At 41.5% G+C, this 24,395-nt stretch overlaps 1 pseudogene across 1 annotated transcript; it reads left to right on the plus strand.

Moving 5' to 3' along the window:
• The first annotated feature begins 20,441 nt into the window (after window positions 1–20,441).
• On the plus strand, window positions 20,442–23,246 carry LOC146706939 (uncharacterized; annotated as a pseudogene). The gene is made up of 4 exons (XR_014921003.1): window positions 20,442–20,447; window positions 21,704–21,857; window positions 22,272–22,364; window positions 22,574–23,246. The product of XR_014921003.1 is annotated as an uncharacterized LOC146706939 (transcript).
• Window positions 23,247–24,395: the final 1,149 nt, after the last annotated feature.

Raw genomic sequence — 24,395 nt, forward strand, 5'->3', positions numbered from 1 at the left:
TCAAAGCCAGCTGACGTTTAGCCATGCGGCTCACGTACAACGGTTTAAAACCTTCAGCTTAAGCTACAATGAGCGAGCTGTGGCTGGCAGCAGAAGTGAAATTTGAATTATCAAATGGAAACATATTTGTCTGAGCATGCTTGAATTATGAAACTAGCAGTCTGCTTCTGAAAAATTAAAAATGTTGCAAACTAACAGGGTTTTTGGCACAGCAAATGATTTGTCGTAGGATGCATGGAAAAAGTGTAATGCTCCTTTTGAAACTTGTTTGTAAGACAGCATAAATCTCTTTAACCACCTATACACATCATGATCTCAAAATTCAAGTTGTGCTAAATTCAGTGTTGTACATATCAGGTTAAATTGTGGTAATAGCAAAAATGAACTAACCTTACAGAACTATGATAGCATATTTCACAAAAAGGAAATTCATTTTAGTTATTCACTTTATTTTATTAAGCAGACTGCTAGTGTCATAATTCAAGCATGTTCAGACAAATTTAAAATTTAAAATGCATACAAAACACTTGAATATATCAGTTATTGATGCCTTTTTACTACACCACATTATGTGGCTTTATGTTTTATCACATTTAAAACTGCTGTATTTAGTATTTAACTTTATGAATATTTTTTTAAATAAAACTAGATGAATAATTATGATAGATTGCTTATAAAATAAATTACATGAAATCCAGTTACAAAATTAGCTTTTTTAAAAAAAAATGTTCCAAGAAGATCAAACAACAAACAGTATTACCTTTAATCGACTATAACACAATAAACAAATACTAAATACTAAACAATGGAATGCATAATTCATAATCTGTTTTTTCATCACACAAACTTATTAAATACATTTTTTCAACAAAAAGCAACTTTATACTGTTAGTTTACGATGCATTAGTGAAGCATATTATGACGTGAGTTCTGTAATTTAGTGTTTTTATTTTTATCCTATAACACAAGTTAATCTCCACAAAATTTACAATGTGTATGTATGAAAAATCTGTCTTTATTTTAAAGTAATTTTAATAAACTGATGTCTATCAGCTCTCCAATAACTATCGTTAGTGCTTTGCTGTAATTCAAAGAATTTGTCCCAGGAATTCCTGCTCTAACTTATGGAAGTCTGCTTAATTAAGCAAAGTGAAAGTAGATAATCCTTCCAACCTACTTGACAAAAAAAATCTGCTATTATAAAGTGGAAACCAATCAATTCCACACCAATACTGAAGAACAGAGTGACAGAGTATATTTTTTCAATAAAAGGACAGAATTGTGGCACTGGACCCCTGCCTGCAGCTCCAGACCTTGCCCTTGATCAAATATGAGCCTCACAAATCAATTTTACACTTGATCGCAACCCCACGCCCTCCCTCTCACAGGCCCTCCCCTCCAATTAAGCGTACACATTAACATATATATGATATCAGTAGTAAACATCACTCAGTTGGTAATTCACAAGCGCCACTGGATAATAGGAGGGTTGAACACCTATTAACCCCAGCCAGCAGCAAAGAGGAGAGCTGGGAAATTCCCCAACCGTCTCCCAGAAGAGAGAGCAGGGGAGGCGGAGACAACAAAAGCCTTTGATGATCCTGGAGAGGTTGTTGATGGAGGAAATGAAGTGATGTCACCGGTAAACTGTGTTTGCTGTGAGTGTGTGTGTCTGTGTGTGTATGTTTCTGAAATAACACCGAGGAACCCTTGGGACATCCATGCTTTTGTCTGTAGACACCCTTGTTTTATATGTGGCTGTAACTCAGAGGTCTAACAGTGTGCAAAGCTGATTGGAGGTAAAGCTGGTTCTGTGTAAGGTCCATAATCACAAATGACCATGAGAGCCAGTAGAATTAATTCAACTGACAATCAAAAGACGTCCTTAAATGCTCTTTAAGTGGCAGAACAAATGAACAAACAGTTAATCGCTTACTTGAGATCAAATCTGCTCAACTACTTTGAAAACAGCTTCTAACTGGTTCCTCCTGTAACAGGATGACTGCTCAGGGGTAAGGCCATCATGCAGTCCAGCAACCTTTATGGTTCTGCTTTGATTCACCAGGAACTATTAGGGAAACCTTTCAGCGCCTCCTGTGAAAGACACAGGGATAAACACAAACATTTATTAACATGTTCCACAGTCTTCCAGTTTGATTTTCTCATCCTGTGGACAACAACGTACAGGGATGCAGGTTTATTGTTAACTTTTGTAAGGTTTATTTAGTGAACATATCCAGCTGCAGCTCCACTGTGATCCTGAACTGGATAAGCACCTAAGAAAATGTGTCAATAAATGCACATACATCAACTTACTATATTTATCCAAACAGACGGGACCAATAATGCTTCACTGAGTTAGAGACTTTAACGTCTCTTCTATGTAAGAATGTCTCGTGCTGATAGACCTGCAAACTTGACAACAAAGGTTTTTCAGACTGCATGTACTGTAGCTGTCGTCTATGTCAGCTCACACAGTTACATTCATGTCACACTTATTTCTGCTTTCCGATTTTATAACTATTACTTACATTTTGATTAGATACCTTGAATTTGTAAATGATCAGATTACATAATTGGAATACAATTCAATACAAGTCATGTATCCAATTCAAGGTCGCGGGAGGATGAAGCCTATCCCAGCTGATACAGGACAAAGACAGGCTGCCAGTTTATCGCAGGGCTAACACAATATGTGTAACAGAAAATCCACTTAAATGTTTGATATTTCTAATAATAATCATAATTATGACTATTATTTAAAGGTTTCTTTATAAATACATTTCGATTTTTTTTAATAACCCCTAGAATATAAACCTGAGCTGTTTCAGATTCTGACCTCTGACCTCAGTGACCTGGCTGTGTCCTCACTGCAGCTCCTTCTTGGAAGTACGTCTGCTTCTTGTCTTCCCCCAGTGTTGACCGCCTGCCCTTGATATCACGTACTGTACCTGAGGAAGAAAAAAGACAAGCACTTGCCTTCATTTAAGAAGTACATTCATACAGAGGTAATCTATGGAAACACACTAGTTCACCCTTTGGGAGAAATCAGTTCCTGTGAAACATTTCTGTAAATGAACATCATGTGGAGAATGAATGAAACGAGTTCTTCAGGTATCTCAGCAGACCCACACTGACAAATGAAACTTCTGTGGAAGAAGAATCTGGAATTTTTTTATTTCAAATCCAGTTAAACTATTAAGGATTAAGCAACAGTGCTCATCTTTGCTCTTCTGAAATCTGTGTTAAACAACAACAAACATAAATTAGTAACAAAAATACAGCTGAGTAGAGGCTTTACAAACCACCAGCAGCCATAATGCTAAATTTTAATCTTCAAATGTTTCTGAGCCGTCATCAACCTGTTTTTAACACAGAAAAGTCCCACAGTCAATGCAGCCTGACTCAATCCTAAATGTTCAGCACACAGAGACACAGAGGTACTGTTTAAAGTTTAGTGTTAACCTGAGTCACTGATCATTTGCAGTATTACAGAGTCTGGCAGTCTTTGCATGATGTCCACGTCACTAAGTTTCTAGCTGACTCTCAGGTGTGACAGGTGTGCCAGCAGGAAAGAGTAATAATAACCTGCATCCTGAGGTTTTTCATGCAGGATTAAAGGAGCCAGGCTTTGTTCACACAGCTAGGATTGTATTTTACACTGACCCTGGGTCAGTATAAGTATCATACAGTTTAAACGAAGCACTGAAACTTGCACATATTTATTACAGATGCACTGAAGCTAATCGAGATATTTGCTGTCAATCTGTGGCTGCGATTAAACACTTTACTAGAAACTTTATTAACTAGTAACTTCATCAGTCATGACAGAAGCTAATATTTCTGTGCTAACATCGTTTAAACAGTAACAGCTTTACTCCAATATAAGCTAACGTTTACACCGTAACTTTAAGCTAGCACCATAAAACACATACTAATATTTACAAATGCATCTTAAAGCTGCTATATTAGCACTCGGTGTATTACTAACATGACCACATTAACATTATTGACACTCGCTGACTTTTAATAGTCATTCTATAAATGCTGTCCGTTTAAACGGTCTTATCTGTACACACTGCATATCCACCGGATTGCAGCCAGAGTGGATTCTGGAGTCTTCCACGCTCCTGTTAGTGATCCTCCATCTGGATGGATGATAACAACCTTCTGAACAATCTAGCAGGAGATGGTCCATATCTATGGGACTGATTTGTGCTAATAACGCCCATTGTATGGACTGATAACAGCCGAAGTGGGTGAATAAAGTCACCCAGTCGCTAGCTGTGCCATTACCCAGCATACACCACTCCCTCCATAAATGCAATAACCGATACAAAAGTAGTAGCCTATAATTAATATATCTGCTGTATCTGCTGTTTCTCAGGTAGTTGTTTACATTATATAATATAGTGTGTTCTGTATACGTCACTACAATGTGATTTTGGAAATGTATAAATATACGGACAACAGGCTCTTCCGCGGAAATCTCTTGTTGTCAATAAACAACGTTTAAGGAGCTCTATAGTATTCAATGAGAGGACCCACCACGTCAATTCTCGACGCGAGGGGGGTACCCTGCGCGTTGATAAGTGAAGCAGAGGGAGCCTGACCATGCGTCACACATTTGACGAGTTGGGAATGAGAACGTGTTGGTTTGTCACACCAACTCCGACAAACGTTTCTGGTTTTTCTTGGAATATTCTAGAATCCTTCCATATTCCAAAGAACGCTTGTTAGAAAACTGGTGATTCTTTAAAGTGGCTTTAGATATGAGAATACAAAGCTCTCTTCTTTTTTTTCATGTTTTCCACATCACTTTTTAAAAGTGAAGTGGACTCAGCTCAGGCTACTCATAAACAATAAAATTTCTGTTTGTTGGTAGGCTTTCACAACCCAGCATCAAGGGAACTTTGCTCAAAATTGTTTTAACATGTGTGGACATCTATTCTCCTTTATTCACATCAAGCAGTAAAAATTAGAATAGCACATATGTAAATGTGACAGGCAAAAACTTTGCGTCTGGTGTTAACAAATATTTGTTATTTTGTTTCTTGTCCAGAAAACAACAAGCATTTCAATACCAATTATAAATGCCTAGATCATTGATCAGATGTCAGTATCAGTGTTGGTCAAGTTACTTGAAAAGAGTAATCAGTAACTAATTACTGATTACTTCCCCCAAAAAGTAATCCCATTGCTTTACTGATTACTTATTTTCAAAAGTAATTAATTACTTAGTTACTTAGTTACCTTTTAAAAACACGATTTACAACCTGAATAGGTGATAAAGCGATAGATCTTTCAGCCCAATTCTACTTTTTCTACATAATCCATCATACAAAATGTAATCAAATGGAAAAGTCTCTTTTTAAAACTTGTTTTATTAGTTTTAACCTTTTAACTTTATGCATGAAGTAAAAATTTAATTATATGAAACATTCTCTGACTGGAAGAAATTTGTTTAATATTTAAACTTATTTTCTACACATTCCAGCACATAATTTTTTTTGTGTGTGTTTACACTCACTCTTTCAAATAGATGCAAGTAAAACACAGCAGAAAATAAATAAAATCAAAGACTAGTGGTCCTTTTGCTCTATTTTCACCTGTAAAGCAGGAGTGGGGTAGGCGGAGGTTTACCCTGGTGCAGGTGTGCCGCGGCGGTCAGTGGAAGAATCCGCGAGTTTCTCTGTGAATTTCCCATTACGTCGTTGCGCACTCGGTGCTTGCTCGGAAGTTTAGGGTTTTTTTCGCTGTAAAAAGAAGTTTTCTTCCCACGCACAACGGACACTAATGTTTTTGTCACTTTTTATGGAATCAAACTTAAAGTAAGGTCAGTACTTCCACGCTTTAAACGCTGCACGCTCATACTCTCTCCCACAATCGATATATTATCCACTGTTGATCTGCACACAGCTGTTGTCACAAACGTCGCACTTGCTTACGTCACTGTTATGAGACATTCTCGCAAAAAATCACGGTTTTAGTAACGCAGTAACGCAGCATTCCTACGGGAAAGTAACGGTAATCTAATTACCGTTTTTGCAATAGTAATCCCTTACTTTACTCGTTTCTTGAAAAAAGTAATCGGATTACAGTAACGCGTTACAAGTAACGCGTTACTGCCCATCTCTGGTCAGTATACATATAAAGTTACATTTAAATCAATATACTTTTAAAACAAGTGCTTGAGCTCAAAAAGTTTTTGAATGCTACACGAAGTTAGCTAATGCACACAATTCAAGCTACACTGTAGGATGCACACTAATATGTGTTACTCTCCTCACCTCCTGCCATTATCTCACATTAGTCAAATTTAGACTTAGTTGATTGGTTGTAAGATGCATTATTTATGGGCGCCTTATCTGTTGTGGAGACCATTACTAAAAAGCCCATGCTTTTTAGTACAAGGACCAAAAATACAAGTATCTAACCACTTATCTTTAATGTTAGGCAGGTGGTTCTCTTCTGACATTGCCATAGTAATTTATAGTGCACAGCTAATTATGAACAAGCCGCATTTGAAATAATTCAATTCAATTTCAATTCAATTTTACTTATATAACGCCAAATCACAACAACAGTTGCCTCAAGGTGCTTTGTATTGTAAGGCAGTTAGTAAAGTGTTAAAATTACAAAAGAATATTGGGAACAAAAGTCCTGCTCAGTATAACTATATAATATCAAGTAAGCACTATTTTATTTATACAGCGCCAAATCACAGCAACAGTCGCCTCAAGGCGCTTTGTATTGTAAGCTAGACCCTACAATAAAAGAGAGAAAAAACCCAACCCCCTATGAGCAAGCACTTTGGCGACAGTGGGAAGGAAAAACTCTCTTTTAACAGGAAGAAACCTCAGACGGAACCAGGCTCAGGGAGGGGCGGGGCCATCTGCTGCGACCGGTTGGGGTGAGAGAAAGAAGACAGGATATAAGACATGCCGTGGAAGAGAGACAGAGATTAATAACAAGTATGGTTTAATGCAGAGAGGTCTATTAACACATAGTGAGTGAAAAAGGTGATTGAAATGGAAAAACTCAATGCATCATGGGAGTCCCCCAGCAGCCTGTGCCTATTGCAGCATAACTAAGGGAGGATTCAGGGTCACCTGATCCAGCCCTAACTACATGCTTTAGCAAAAAGGAAAGTTTGAAGCCTAATCTTGAAAGTAGAGATAGTGTCTGTCTCCTGAATCCAAACTGGAAGCTGGTTCCACAGAAGAGGGGCCTGAAAACTGAAGGCTCTCCCTAACCATTCTACTTTTACTCCAGGAACAACAAATATTAGTTAAAAAGTATAAAAAGGGTTGACTACATTCAGTTCTCTCACAAAATGGCATTGATAGACAATGCTAAAGAATTCAGTATGCAGATCACGAAAGGATCTGTTGTGTCTGTACTGTCCTGTGTCATTCTGTTCTGTCTGGTGTTGCACTGTTTTTGCAGTTTTTGCCGATTGCACTTTATGTGGTCCTGTGTTGTTTGTCTGTTATATGTAGCACCACGGTCTTAGAGGAGCACTGTCTCACTTCATTGTGCACTGTACCACCACACATACCATACCATACTTAGGATTTAAGATGGCGCCGGTGAGGTCTCTTCAACGACGTAATCCGATAACAACCGATCTCTTTACCCGTCGGCTTCCCGTGGCTGTCATGCGCCCGGCTATTGCAGTTAATAATACAACAGCTTCTTGACATTTTTGTGTTTCTTTTTATCGCTGTGTGACTGATTTCAATTGAAAGCCTGCATGCGCTAGTACCTCTTGCCACGAGTTCCCAGAATCCTTTGCGGTTTTACCCCTGAATGACGTCACATTTTCAATCTCTATATAATATGCATGTTGAATTTTATATTTGGGGTGAAATATCAAGTCTTTTCAAGTAAACCGGTTCAAGTCCAATTCAAGTCCCAGGTCATTGGTGTAAAAGTCCAAGTCAAGTCACAAGTCTTAGAACATTTTTTCAAGTCAAGTCTAAAGTCATAAAATTAATGACTCGAGTCTGACTCGAGTCCAAGTCATGTGACTCGAGTCCACACCTCTGGGGAAGCGAGCCGGCGTCAGGAACAGGCTGAGAGCTCGTGCACACCGCACACCTCTGCCTAGCATCCTGCTCGCCAATCTCCAGTCACTGGAGAACAAGCTTGACGACCTCAGGGCCAGGATAAAGTTCCAGAGAGACATTCGGGACTGCAATCTCTTCTGCTTCACCGAGACATGGCTGAACCCAGCGGTGCCGGACCACGCCATCCAGCCGGCCGAGTTCTTCTCGGTTCACCGCATGGACAGGACACGGGACTCGGGGAAGTCAAGGGGAGGCGGCGTGTGTTTAATGGTGAACAACAACTGGTGCAACAGTGCGAACGTTGTTCCTCTCACACGCTCCTGCACACCAAATCTGGAACTACTGTCCATCATGTGTCATCCTTTTTATCTACCTCGGGAATTTACATCGGCCATTGTAAGTGCCGTTTATATTCCACCACAAGCGGACACGGTCACCACCTTAAGCGAGCTGCATGAGGCACTCGCACAGCACCAGACACAACACCGGGACACTGCGCTTATTGTGACGGGGGACTTTAATAGTGCCAACCTCAAACGCGCAGCGCCAAACTTTTATCAACACATCACCTGCCCCACCAGGGGTGAAAGGACACTGGACCACTGCTACACTACGGTCAAGGACGGCTACAAGGCACAATCCCGCCCTCCGTTTGGCAAATCCGATCACGCCACCATCTTCCTCATGCCAAAATACAAACAAAGGCTAAAACAGGAAGTTCAAGTTCAGAGGAAGATCGCGCGCTGGACGGATCAATCGGTGGCCGCGTTAAAGGACGCACTCGATGACGCAGACTGGGGCATGTTCAGAAACAGCTCCGATGATGATGTCAACGTGTTTACGGAAGCGGTTGTGGGATTCATCGGGAAACTAGCGGATGATACCGTGGAGACAAAGACTATCACAACGTTTCCCAACCAGAAGCCGTGGGTGGATAAAACCATCCGCGATGCTCTGAGATCCCGCACCGCTGCCTACAACACGGGACTCACGACGGGGGACATGGACCCATACAAAGCCGCGTCATATAACGTGCGGAGGGCGGTGAAAGAGGCGAAGCAGCGCTACGGGAGGAAACTAGAGTCACAACTCCAACAGAGTGACTCTAGGAGCCTGTGGCGGGGACTAAGGACAATAACGGACTATAAAGCACCAACAACCGGTATGACGAACGTGGCCGTGACTCTGGCAGACGAGCTGAACACTTTCTATGCTCGCTTCGAGGCTGCAGCTAAGGACTCCAACAATGCTAGTGCTAGCGGCGCTAACGGCTGCAGACAGGAAGATACTGCCAGCACCGGAAACGTGCTCGTCATCTCCGAGCATGAAGTAAGGAGAGCCTTCAAGAGAGTGAACACCAGGAAAGCAGCAGGACCAGACGGCATCCCAGGTCGTATCCTAAGAGACTGCGCATACCAGCTAGCTCCTGTGTTCACTGAGATATTCAACATCTCTTTAGTCGGTGATCCCCACATGCTTCAAAGAGTCCATCATTGTTCCCGTCCCGAAGAAACCCCACCCTGCTTCTCTCAATGACTATCGCCCTGTAGCCCTCACCTCAGTAGTGATGAAGTGCTTTGAACGCCTGGTCAGAGACTTCATCATTTCTTCACTACCAGACACACTGGACCCACTACAGTTCGCTTACCGTCCAAATCGTTCCACAGACGATGCCATCTCTCATCTCCTCCACACATCACTCACTCACTTGGACACTAGAAGGGGGAATTATGTTAAAATGCTCTTCATAGACTACAGCTCTGCATTTAATATCATAATTCCCTCCACACTCACCACCAAGCTGGAGCATCTGGGACTCAGCTCATCTATGTGTCAGTGGATCTCCAACTTCCTAACCGGCAGACCACAGGCAGTAAGGATGGGCGGACATGTCTCAGCCTCCACCACTCTCAGCACTGGAGCCCCCCAGGGGTGTGTTCTGAGCCCCCTGCTGTACTCTTTGTACACATATGACTGTGTGGCCACTACCAGCTCCACCACCATCATCAAGTTTGCTGACGACACCGTCGTGGTGGGCCTGATCTCTGATAACAACGAGACGGCCTACCTGAAGGAGATTAGGAATCTGGAGAACTGGTGCCAGAGGAACAACCTCCTTCTAAACGTCAGTAAGACAAAGGAGCTGATAGTGGACTTCAGCACTAAGCAGGAGAGGAACTACCAGACCCCCGTCATCAACGAGTGCCCAGTGGAGAGAGTGGACAGCTTCAAATACCTCGGAGTTCACACCACGCAGGACCTGTCATGGTCCTGTCACATCAACACCGTGGTGAAAAAGGCCCGACAGCGTCTCTACCACCTCAGACGCTTGAGAGACTTCCAACTGCCCTCCAAGGTGCTCAGGAACTTTTACTCGTGCACCATAGAGAGCATCCTGGCGGGAAACATCTTAACCTGGTTCGGGAACAGCACCATGCAGGACAGACGAGCTCTACAGAGGGTTGTGCGGTCAGCTGAGCGCACCATCCGCTCCGAGCTCCCTGACCTGCACTCAATCTACAGCAGGCGGTGCTGGACCAAGGCCAGGAAGATCGTGAAGGACCTCAGCCATCCCAACAACAGACTGTTCTCTCTGTTGAGGTCAGGAAAGCGATTCCGCTCCCTGAAGACCAACACAGAGAGACTGAGGAGGAGCTTCTTCCCGCAGGCGATACGGTCTCTCAATCACACCACCACACAGTACTGACCCACACATATGGTTCTTACACACACACTGGACATTCTGGACATTGTTTTTGCACAACACTGGTCACTATATTCTTCATTTCCAGTTAATACTTGTACAGCTGCTGTTATTGTGTATATATTTATTTATATTTAGATTTCTTCATACATTCTTATATAGTTCTATATTGTGTATTTTGTTGTACAGTTATTTTATTTTCAACTTTAATTTATATATTTTATCTTATTCTTTCCCAGTTAAATTTACCCTTCATTCTAATTTGTGTTGTACAGTTATTTCATTTTTAACCTTAATTTATATTTTATTCCTTCCTAGTTAAATTTACCCTTTTTAACTTTTTCATATTTATTTCCTTTCTTATTCATAGCCTTTTCCTTTTTTTTTTTTTTTAGGTCACGAGCAGTTGTCCAAGGATTTCACTACATATCGTATTGTGTATGACTGTGTACGTGACAAATAAAATTTTGAATTTGAATTTGAATTTGAATTAAGACCGGCGGGCCAGCTCTAATAGTAATTTGGTATGGCCTCGCGGGCCAAATGTAATTAGGCTGCGGGCCGAGTTTGACACCTATGTGCTAGATGATGTGAATGCAGCATTATGGACGATACCATTACCGAGAACAAGCTGATCTACACTAAGATGAACAAGCATATGAGTGTCCCACTCAGCACATGAGGGCGACCGTGGCTGTAACCGGAAGGTTGCCGGTTCGATCCTTGGGCTCTCTGTCCTGGTCGTTGTGTCCTTGGGCAAGACACTTCACCTACCGCCTACTGGTGTTGGCCAGAGGAGCCGATGGTGCGATATGGCAGCCTCGCTTCTGTCAGTCTGCCCCAGGGCAGCTGCGGCTACAACTGTAGCTTGCCTCCACCAGTGTGTGAATGTGAGAGTGAATGAATAGTGGAATTGTAAAAGCGCTATTTAAATGCAATCCATTATTATTATTATGAGTGGGGCACAGAAAATATCAGAGGCGCAAAACACCAGCTAGTGGTAGACCGAGTAGTTGCCCGAGGCTGCAAGACTAGGCTAACCAACCTGTGCACTGCCTGGATTGATTACAAGAAGGCCTATGACTCAGTGTCAAACACCTGTATCCTGAAGTGCCTAGAACTATACAGATCAACAGGACCCTAAGAGCCTTCATCAGGAACTTAATGGGGATGTGGCGGAAAAAACACTAGAGGCCAACCTCAAGCCCATAGCAAAAGTCACCATCAACTGGGGATCTACCAAGGAGATGCTCTGTCCCCACTGCTGTTCTTCATAGGCCTGAACCCCCTCTGTGAGATCATTAACAAGACTGGCTACGGATACCGACTACGGAATGGAGCAGTTGTCAGCCACCTCCTGTACATGGATGACATCAAGCTGTATGCCAAGAGTGAACGAGACATCGATTCACTGCTCCACACCACCAGCATATACAACATGGAATGACGTTCGGACGGGAGAAGTGTAGTCGGATGATAACGAAGAGAGGGAAGGTAGTCAGAACTGAGGGGATCGATCTACCAGAAGGCAACATTGCAGACATAGAGGACAGCTACAAGTACCTGGGGATCCCACAGGCAAATGGGGACCATGAAGAGTTCGCTAAGATGCCTGCAACCACCTGCAGAGGGTCAGGCAAGTCCTAAGGAGTGAGCTGAACGGTAATGCCCCTGCACGGTATGTACCACCAGCAGATAGAGGAGGTGGCTGACATTCAGAAATCCTACCAGTGGCTGGACAAAGCTGGACTGAAAGACAGCACAGAGGCACTAATCATGGCAGCACAGGAACAAGCTCTGAGCACAAGATCCATAGAGGCTGGGGTCTATCACACCAGGCAAGGCCCCAGGTGCAGGTTGTGTAAAGATGCCCCTGAGACAATCCAGCACATCACAGCAGGGTGCAAGATGCTAGCTGGCAGGGCATACGTGGAACAAAGTGGCTGGAAGTAGCATACAGAAACATCTGTGCTGAGTATGGCCTGGAAGTCCCAATGTCAAAATGGGAGATTGCTCCTAGGGTGGTGGAAAATGACTGAGCTAAGATCCTGTGGGACTTCCAGATACAGACGGACAAAATGGTGGTGGCTAACCAACCGGACATAGTGGTGGTAGACAAACACAAGAAGACGGCCGTAGTGATCGATGTAGCGGTTCCGAATGACAGCAATATCAGGAAGAAGGAACACGAGAAGCTGGTGAAATACCAAGGGCTCAGAGAAGAGCTCGAGAGGATGTGGAGGGTGAAGGTAACAGTCGTCCCGGTGGTAATTGGAGCACTAGGTGCAGTGACTCCCAAGCTAGGCGAGTGGCTCCAGCAGATCCCGGGAACAACAGCAGAGATCTCGCTCTCTCTCTCTCTCTCTCTCTCTCTCTACACACACACACACACACACGCACACACACACGCACGCACGCACACACACACACACACACCATCTTATTACTGTATATATTTACACTTTTAAATACCCTAGAAACCACTATTAAGTGATAGTGATATGGTACCACAAGGTCTTTAAGATAAGATGGGGTCAGATTTTTCACGAACATGTTTATTATGTACCCCGCCTTTCGCCCTATGACAGCTGGGATAGGCTCCAGCGCCCCCCGCGAGCCTGAAAAGGATAAGCGGAAGCGAATGGATGGATGTTTATTATGGGAAGGATTTTAAATTCGATCCTGGAAGCTAATGAAGAGAAGCCAATATAGGCAAAATATGCTCTCACTTTCTAGCACCCTTCAGTACTCTTGTTGCATCACTTTGGATGAACTGAAGGCTTTTCAAATAATTTTTTAAGACAACCTGATAATAATGTTCATAGTCCAACCTAGAAGCAATAACTGCATGAACTATTTTTTGCAGGATCACCATGAGACAGGATGTTTTAAATTTTAGAGATATTGCACAAATTAAGGAAAGCAGTCCTGAATATTTTTTAATGTGCTCATTGAAGTCTGAATGTTCTGCTAGAGACAGACATTCTCTGTTTTTTAGATTAGGCTTAAAACTTTTAATTCCCTGAAAGTATATGAGTGAAGAGATGGTCTGTACATACATCACTCTGCATTTAATCATTAATCCAGTCTTACTGTTTTGGCTAATAGCCAATTGGACAGATACGTTTTGTAGCCTGTGGAAGCACCTTGTGTATAATCAGTGTAGTTCTTGCTCAGTGCTTTATGAATTATGTTTATTGGCTCCTAGGAAAATGCACAATTAGTAATAGGTCCGTGTGATGGTTAGTGGAGTAGGTGGACAGGGAGAAGGTGATAAAACAGCTGATGAAACAGACCAAAACAAAATAACTTGTATTTAACTTCTATTTAACCCTCACTTTTAACCTTTTGCCAGTTGCGATATTGGTGATTTAGAGAGTTTATCTACTTTTTTCTTTCTTACTTTCTTTCTTACTTCTAGATGAGACCTAAAAACTTCAGGATGGTAAGCAGCAGTGTTAGCATTTAGATGTTTCATCATTTACTTTTCTTGTTAACATATCAACATGACAACAATGATAACAATGCTGTTATCTTCTTTTCTCTGATTTCCAAGACTAATGCAGAAATGGGCTCGAATAGAGAAAACTAATGAGGTACATTTTCCCGATTTCCATGTTAATGTTTTGTTTGTGTCCATTGTTAGAGTTGACAATAAGAAGAAATGCTAATGAGGGGCTTCTAATCACATTGTCCTAATGGGAAGGCTATTTACACATCACAGAGGCTGTAGTAATTCACGTACCCCCTCCCTTAGAAACAAAGGACAAGGTCTTTGTCGGGATGATATGAATATTGGAGAGAGGAAAGGGTAAGTTACAACTTACGACACACATTATTTGTACTATTTCTATTCCGAACATTACTCTGTTTTTCACCATAATTTCTTCTGATTTGCATTATGAATGGTAAATGGACTGATTCTTATTTAGCGCTTTTCTACTCTCGCGGAGTACTCAAAGCGCTCTATACAACATGTCACATTCACCCAGTCTTAGTGCTTTCTAACTATATTCACACTCCGATGGATGCATCGGCAGCATTATGAGAACTTAGACTATAGTATACATCCAAAATGGTTATTGAAGAAATGTGCTGTAACGAGGACAGCATTGAGCAAAAGCAAAGACATGAAGAGAAACTATGAGTTTTTGGGAGCAAAAGTCTAGCAGCTTTATTTGGTAAATGGACTGGTTTTTAAATAGCACTTTTCTACTCTTCTGAGCACTCAAAGCACTTTACTCAATGGGTTGTGCATTCACCCATTCGCCACCACCCGCAGCAATATGAGAACCTACACTACAGAGAACCTACACTACCGCCTGAACTACAGCCACCCCCAAATTTCAATTCCCAAATGTGGCGATGTCTCTCCCAGAGCAGCAGTTCAGTGACATCTATGTATATCTAGTAGGGAATTGCTCACCTTACACTTCTGCCAGGATAAAAGCTTTCAAAGGTTATACAGCTACATATATTTTTAATCTGGATGAGTAAATAATGGTGTGGTGTGAGAGGCAAAGAACAAGAAAATTGTTCATTGTAAATCTTATGGTTGACTGACTTGGCATTTACTGTGTCGCAGTAATGTTGTGTAATAACAGTTAAGTTGACCGAGTATTTTTCTAATGTCGTCCTACAAGTTAAATGAGCCACCGCTGACAGCCAGGGTTGCTGTGGAGAAGCACAGAGTAGTGCGATATGGTCTGTAAGCAGGGGCGGATCTAGAAGGGTGGCAAGCACCACCCTAAAATGATCCCTTGCCACCCCAAGTGCCACCCCAGTTTTCCATATGACAGTGTTGTTTATTAAAATAAGATAGCATTAACAGTTTGAGCCTAGTTACAGTCAACAGTGAATATAAATGCTAAAACTGAATATATTGCATAGTGTTTCCCCCCTCCACCATTAACAAATGGTTCAGCCCATAGCAGGACCGGCTTTTTCCTTGTTTTCAGTAGCAAGTGATGTTTATGATTGTGCCAGAGCACATTTTGAACAGCACCATGGGAATTTCGCTTTTTGCACAGGTGGGTGGATGTTACACTCTGGAAATGGAAGGAAGGTGAGTGTTATTAACCCTCTGTGGTCCACGGACACGCTGCACCTCCAAATCACATGACTGATATCGAGTGAGAGAGAGCGAGAGAGTTTTTAGATGTGGGAGATTTGTGACGTTTAGTGTGTATACTTAGTGTGTTCTGTTGTGTAGTCGTTTTGTTTTGTGTGTCAGTGAGGGCACTAATGAATGTCACAGAGGCACATTTGCAACGTAAACACTGTCACTAAGTAGAAAACCAGCGGAGTGATACACCTCCTGTTGTCAGGCCTGCAGGTTTATCCCTGTGCTGTTCTCATCTGTCTTTTGGCGGACAAACTTTTTTTTTACTGCCACACATCATTTGTGGGGCATCTTATTGCAACACCTGATTGTTCTCTCATTTTAGTTTTAGTAATATTTTTAAATGGTTGTACAAAATGAAAAAAACGGCAGGTGTATTGGCTGCATTTTTAGATAAATAGTTGTATATGTTTACAAAATGTACATTTTATATTTGCATTTCAAGTTGTAAAATTTTACTCAACATGTCTGTGGTTTTTTTACAGTAACAAAATACTACTAGGATTTTAAGTTCTTAGTAGTATTCTACTAAGAATACTACTAAGTGATTTCAGAATACTTAGTAGTATTCTGTAATCCTAATGCAGTATGTCAGTGAAAAAAACAACTAAATTCAGTTGAGCTGAAAAGAATGAAACCAAACAAGGCAAGGGGAACAAAACAAAATGAAACAATCTGAGGGTGAACTACAAGCGTAAACTCAAAAGGAGTCAAAAATGGCCGGTTGTATTTCAGACCTCAGTGGGTTAATCCAACAAATCATGAAAAATTAGGTTTAAATTTTTGTTCATGACAGTGCAGATTTCTGACATTTTGTGTCATTTAAGCTGTAACAATGTGATTGTTTTCTAACAAAAAACAGTGTGAAACTTAAGTTAGACTTGTGTTTGTAAATGAACCGCCCCATGTTGTGTAGCTTTCTGGATTTTATACTTGTTGGGCTACATATTTATTTATTATACAGGCTATACAGTACATAAGATCAAAACTCACGTTTTAAGTAACTAAAGTGTGTAATTATGTGGGCTACAGACAATAATATACAGACAATAATTAAGTTATAGACTATATTTATATGAAAAACGTGTATACTTACTGCATTTGAATTATTTTAACCATATGTAACCACCTGCATATGTGTTTGGAAAGAAAAAAGGCTTTGATTTTGCCACCCCATTTGATTTCTTTGCCACCCTCATGCCACCCTAAGAAAATTTCTCTAGATCCGCCCCTGTCTGTAAGGCAGGGTTAGGAGAGGTGTGCTCACATGTTAGTGCCATACTCAACACAATTCTGGCAGTTATAAATAAACTTTGATTAGTACATCTGATAGCACAGCAATCTGAGATTAAACTCAAAGATGTTGAGTTGATGGGTGGATGGCTGTGGACCAAAGCACTGTTTTTGCTCTCCAGATGGACCAGAACGTCAGACATGAAATCTATGGATATTTTCTTCATTGAGATGATGATTGTGTATTTTTTTTGTGAACACCAAGATAAAAATATTTGCTGCCATTTTAAATTTCCAAATTTTCCAAATGTCATGAATATTGTGAAGAGCCATGCAGTCTGTGCTGTCTGATAAGTTTCTGAATTTATCTTATTGGCTCCCAACTTTTTTAAGGGTGGTTTATAAAACATCAGAATTGTACTTTGATGTGAGAAATGTAGGGTAAACACTGTGTGGTAAACACAGCTCTTAGTTGTTCACCTCTTTATTTTGTCACATTCATAGCATTTTTTACCTGAGCCTTGCAACCTTCAAAAAATAAAAAACGAAAGCCAAAACAATGCAGAAATGTCGGGGAGTTAACAACTATTCAGTGTGAAAAGGCATTATTAATCCATTGTGGCAGTAATTGTGAGACACAGGTGGATTTCTTATATATGTCTGCACACACTGTGGTTAAATGTGGTTTCTGCTTTCACTGCGTTCTTACTTTACCCTATTAGACACGCAGAGGATATATTTCACATATGGAAAAACATAATTTAACTGTTTTTAAAAAGTCAAATAGTTTACACTATTTCGATTTTGATAATATATTTTTTCATTGTTTTTACTACAGACTGCATATGGGCATAGTCCCCCATTAGGTTTTTAACTCTGCGTACTGAAGATTCAGCATTAATGTTTTGGGGCCTACCATGTTAGCTGTTAGTTTTTTTTTTGGAGAGGAGGTGATAATATTAGGGAGAATGAAGACTCAAGTTATCAAGTTAGCTAGTTATACTAGCTAGCAAGGATCAGTAGCAGGTGGCATTTATAAAGTGTAAAGTTGCACCTCAGATACATTTGCTAGTTTGTGTAAAGTAACAAGCTAGTAAAGTAATAGAATTTTACTCACTAAAACAGAAGCACAGACTTTAGGCAATTTGTATCACAGTGGAAGCTAAATTATAGGTTGCTTGATGCTTAAGCAATTAAACCTGTTACTTCAAATCCTAACTGCTGCCTTTCTGTAGAGAGCTTACATGTTCCCAATTGGGAGCCTGACTTCCTGCCATAGTCCAAACACCTTTATATTAGACTATATTAGCTAACAGAGCTGTGTTTTCTACTTCCAGCTATAATTACTAACCCATTTCATTGTCTTCCTCTTAAATCCAGAATCAAATTTAACCCTCTCAGGCCCAAATTAAGTTTTTTGCTGCTAATGCACAACCAAGTCCTGCAGTGGTACTTCTGAGTAAAAAAAACCTCATAAAATATGTATGTGGGGTAATCAGGTTGTTAGTTCTTAACTGTTGCAAATCTGCAATGTCTGCCTGGAGAAGGTTAAAAGTCTTATGACCACTTACGAGGTCTAGAATAATCAGACCCCATAATACTGTATCACCCCAATAGAGGACTTTGCTCTCAGCTTCCTGGGCTCCCTCTGTATTTGAATATTTTCTAAGTTAAATAATAAAAAAAAAAATCAATACAGAAATGTACAACTTCTGAAAATCTGTTGATTTATATACCTGTCCATTCATGGGGCTCTTTTACTTAAAGAAATATAAGATAATATAAATTAAAGCACAAGAGCAGAGTTTCAGTTTCAATATTATTGTCCATATAAATGCATTTACACCAAAATATCTGGTAATGTTAACAGTTATTAAACGGTGAAGAAACTGTACAAAAATTTAAGAATAGTGTGTCATGAAATTAAACTGCAACTATATGGATTATGGCAGGAGTGTAAAATTTGGTGTTTTTCCAGGAAGTAAACACTTGGCTTTCTAGCCCAACTAAAAATATTATTTGCTCTTTTAAAATTTGCAGGCTGTGAGTACTTAATACACTGTAACTAACATTACAATGTGCAAAAATTTGCGTACCATAAGCAAAACACAGATTTTGGTGATTTTGGTCAGTACAGCCAACTATATCATTACCCCAGTGGTACACAAACATTTACAAAGGCCTGTAGCATACATTTTTTGCGGAAATGTCACATTAAGGGCAGAAATTGCTTCATGGCTTCTGAAGAGTACAGCAGGATAATAAGGTCCTGGGTGTGTTTGTTTGTGCCTTCGACCTGATCGGCATTCTGATGAGCAGGCACGTCTGCAGGACTAATTGGCCTCTTTAAATGGAAAAATGTCCAGTGAGCATGACCCATCTATGAGTCAGTAACACCCCACCACCTCCATCACCGGTCTGTTTATCATCACTTTATGAAAACAAAGCCCTCCAATTAGCAGAAGGGCAGTCATGGAAATAATAATGACCATAAACTGAATGGTCATTGAATGGATTTAAAAAGTTGAAGTCAAACAATTGTGATTCACTTAAAAAGTAATTTATTTATAAATCCCTGGAGCTCTGTGCTTTGTTGCTGTACTGTTTATGTACCGGATTTATATATGTAGCCAAACTGGAATGTCAGCACTTAATTTTATAATATAATATAATATTAGCAATGATTTAATAATAATAATAATAATAATAATAATAATAATAATATCATAGTTCATTCAATATCAATAAGAGCAGTAATAGTTAAATCATAGTTAAAGCATTTTAATTCCAGCTACTTAGATGAATAACAGACAACGAGGAATCTTTTCATTAGCTTCATTTTTATTTTCTAGGGTTGAAAAAACAACCAACACACACACACACACACACACACACACACACACACACACACACACACACACACACACACACACACAGAGTTAAATTTCTTGTCTTAATTTGTTGATAAAAGTAAGACGAAAATAAGAACATATATTGAAGGTTTGCTAGTTATCATGTCATTTATTTATCCTGATAGAAGTCTCATTGACACTGTTTTTCTTCTTCTTGTGTTTTTTAACAGTGACCTGAGCAAAAAGACAGCAGATGTTACTAGAGGTATAGAAGCTTAATAATAATAATAATGTAATAATACATTTTATTTCATGGCGCCTTTCTAAAACCCAAGGTCACCTTACAAAGAGAAAAAGACAAAACAGTAGATTAAAATAGATTCTAATAAATTAAAATACAGAAACCAGCAAAATACAACCACGAACAACAAATTAAAAAAAACAAAAAAACCCATGATATGACAGTAAGTAAAATCTGTATTAAAGCTAGTAATCCAGTTTAAACAAGTAGGTTTAGGGATGGGCATTCAGTCCCAACAGTAGGGCTGCCACGTTTGTACAAGGATGCCAGATGCTTAGGTAGGCCGGATATAAACCTATGTTTAACCAGAGTAGCGAAAGACCGCGGTGATCTGAAAATGATGTGCTGGGATTGTGCCGTTCTCGGCGGCTCTAGTAACCCTCGAGCTCTCGGCTATCTATCGAGCTGGTGGGTAACAGACGTCTCCGAATACGTCGAAGCACTTTTGCAAATATGCGATGTCTCGATAAACGGAGCAGATAGTTGCAGTTTACACACCCACATTCTCGCCTGAAAACATGTTAACAGTTTATTTTGTGACCCAGAAAGAGTAATTTTAAAACTTAGTAGCGGCCGCCATTGCCGGAAACTGGAGTTTGGCTGGGCCGCGCCATGAATCTTGGGATATGGTGGGCCACGAAGGACACACCCAACCAATCCTTAAAATTTGAAGAAAAGAAGGACGCATTTGTCGGCTACATTTTGAGGAGTCTACGAATTTGGACAGCCTTCGGCGCGTCGCTGTGGAGTAATTGGTCTACAAATGCGTCCCCAGGAGGATGAAGCCCATGAAGTTGAATCACAGTCTTTGCAAACTACTTTCCTGCCTTGATGGAAAAGAAAATGGACGTCAGACGATTTTTTTTGAGAAATGAGAGGGGCAATCCTTAAGTTGTGGTGGCTCTGCTTCTGGGTCAACACATAAAACAGGTAAACAAACTTAAATCCTGTATGTCTTTGAGATTCTATGAACATTGGGCAGATCATTCCCAACAGTCGTGTTTTAAACTCTTAAACATCAGCTGTTGCTTCTGTCTGCCTCTCCCCATTGATCTGTAGCTCCTCATCATCGCGGAGAGCTCACAGAAAGCTTTCTCCCAGCTGTAACTGGCGGCTTTGTTTTAGCAGCACCAGAACTTTCTGAAAAGCTCTGAAGCATGCTTGCTTGTATTTAAAAATGTGCGCAGCAGTAGTCGCTTGTTCTGTCATGCAGATACAGTTTTGCTCGCGTATCTGCTTCATTATCCGCTCAGATGAGCGCACTGCGTGGAAACAATGGGACACAGCAGCATCATGAACTCCAGCTATAGGGAGATTTTTCAGGAGGAAAACAGATAAATAAAAAAAACATTCATGTTATAACTATGAGATCTGGTCTGGCATTTAAAATTTCATTTTTTTTGTCCCCTTACTTCTTAGATCATCGAAGAGTTCAGACGCATCACCAGTTTCGTTGGTGGAGACATTCATGCTGAAACTTGATGAGTACACACCAGGTCTTTTGCAGCTTATGGGTGCCAAAGGAGGAGCTGTTGGTTCCGAGATAAGACCTCTGCTGGACACTTTGAATGATGTATGTTATTTGACTTTTTTCACAAATATGTAATTATGGAGGGCTGCAGTGGGTAGCAAGAAGGTCCTGGGTTCGAATCCTGGCCCAGGGTCTTTATGCATGGGGTTTGCATGTTCTCCCTGTGCATGTGTGGGTTCCCCCCAGGTATTCCGGCTTCCTCCCACAGTCAGAAAACAGGACTGTTAGGTAAATTGGTCTCTCCAAATTGTCCTTAGGTTTGAGTGTGTGTGTGCATGGTTGTTTATCCTGTCTGTCTCTATGTTGCCTTGTGATTGACTTTCCAGGGTGTACCCAGCCTCTCACCTGTTGAAAGCTGGAGATAGACATCAGCAGCCACGTTTTTGTTTTTAATTCAGTCTTAATGTAAGTAAATCACTTGACTTAGTCTCTTCACTAAATTGTATCTTCCTACAGACACAAAGCATTTAGAAGAAAAGGCACCTCCTTATCTGCTGCCTCATTAGCTGCCTCGGGGAAAGACAAGAAGATCTTTTACATGACTGCCAGGTATGTCATATTAATAACAGATTACTTATTAACTCAAGGGATCCTAATGTTCTTCTCTCCTGTCCTCTCCTATCCCCTGTTCTCCCCTTCTCCATTCATCTTCTGTCCGCTCCCCTTTTTAGATAAACTGAAATATATTGAAAAAGCATCTTAAATAAAATAAAAGAAAACATGTGTATGCTTTTTGTTTCTTTCTTTTTAACACGTAGGAATGTGAGGATTACACAGACAATAAGATGAAGGTGATCGTGATCCACAACATCATGGCTGAGGAGGATCCATCAGATGTGTCCATTGTGATTGAGGGAAACCAAGTGATGGAGGGATGTGGAAGCCGAACAAAGGCATGTGTACTGCTGATGGGACTGATATATGCCCTCAACCTCGAATATCTGAAGGAGCTGAAGAACTTTTCAAAAACTTTTTTTGGAACTTGACGGGGCCAAACTACTGAAAAAGGTCCCCGGCCTCAAACATAAGCTTGTGCAATGCACACACATTTCCCCTCTTGTTCCCAGAGGATCTTTTGTCCAGACATAGCTTGAGATATACACACCCAGCACGCCCCTGCGGGCGGTTTATCCTTCAAGCTCGGGTCCTCTACCAGAGGCCTGGGAGCTTGAGGGTCCTGCGCAGTATCTTAGCTGTTCCCAGGACTGCGCTCTTCTGGACAGAGATCTCCGATGTTGTTCCCGGGATCTGCTGGAGCCACTCGCCTAGCTTGGGAGTCACCGCACCTAGTGCTCCGATTACCACGGGGACCACCGTTACCTTCACCCTCCACATCCTCTCGAGCTCTTCTCTGAGCCCTTGGTATTTCTCCAGCTTCTCGTGTTCCTTCTTCCTGATGTTGCTGTCATTCGGAACTGCTACATCGATCACTACGGCCGTCTTCTTCTGTTTGTCTACCACCACTATGTCCGGTTGGTTAGCCACCACCATTTTGTCCGTCTGTATCTGGAAGTCCCACAGGATCTTAGCTCGGTCATTCTCCACCACCCTTGGGGGCATCTCCCATTTTGACCTCGGGACTTCCAGGTTATACTCGGCACAGATGTTCCTGTACACTATGCCGGCCACTTGGTTATGGCGTTCCATGTATGCCTTGCCTGCTAGCATCTTGCACCCTGCTGTTATGTGCTGGATTGTCTCTGGGGCATCTTTACACAGCCTGCACCTGGGGTCTTGCCTGGTGTGATAGACCCCAGCCTCTATGGATCTTGTGCTCAGAGCTTGTTCTTGTGCTGCCATGATTAGTGCCTCTGTGCTGTCTTTCAGTCCAGCTTTGTCCAGCCACTGGTAGGATTTCTGGATATCAGCCACCTCCTCTATCTGCCGGTGGTACATACCGTGCAGGGGCTTGTCCTTCCATGATGGTTCCTCGTCTCCCTCCTCTTTCTTGGGTTTCTGCTGCCGGAGGTATTCACTGAGCACTTGGTCAGTTGGGGCCATCTTCCCAATGTATTCTTGGATGTTCGTTGTCTCATCCTGGACTGTGGTGCTGACACTCACCAGTCCCCGGCCCCCTTCCTTCCGCTTAGCGTACAGCCTCAGGGTGCTGGACTTGGGGTGAAACCCTCCATGCATGGTGAGGAGCTTTCTTGTCTTTATGTCAGTGGCTTCTATCTCCTCCTTTGGCCAGCCTATTACCCCAGCAGGGTACCTGATCACAGGCAGGGCGTACGTGTTGATGGCCCGGATCTTGTTCTTACCATTCAGCTGACTCCTCAGGACTTGCCTGACCCTCTGCAGGTACTTGGTGGTTGCAGCTTTTCTAGCGGCCTCTTCATGGTTCCCATTCGCCTGCGGGATCCCCAAGTACTTGTAACTGTCCTCTATGTCTGCAATGTTGCCTTCTGGTAGTTCAATCCCCTCAGTTCTGACTACCTTCCCTCTCTTTGTTACCATCCGACTACACTTCTCCAGTCCGAACGACATTCCAATGTCATTGCTGTATAGCCTGGTAGTGTGGATCAGTGAATCGATGTCTCGTTCACTCTTGGCATACAGCTTGATGTCATCCATGTACAG

This window comes from Copadichromis virginalis, linkage group LG6 (assembly GCF_057382275.1).
Source record: "Copadichromis virginalis isolate Kocher_CV1m ecotype Utaka linkage group LG6, C_Virginalis_male_GT1.1, whole genome shotgun sequence".
NCBI lineage: Eukaryota > Metazoa > Chordata > Actinopteri > Cichliformes > Cichlidae > Copadichromis > Copadichromis virginalis.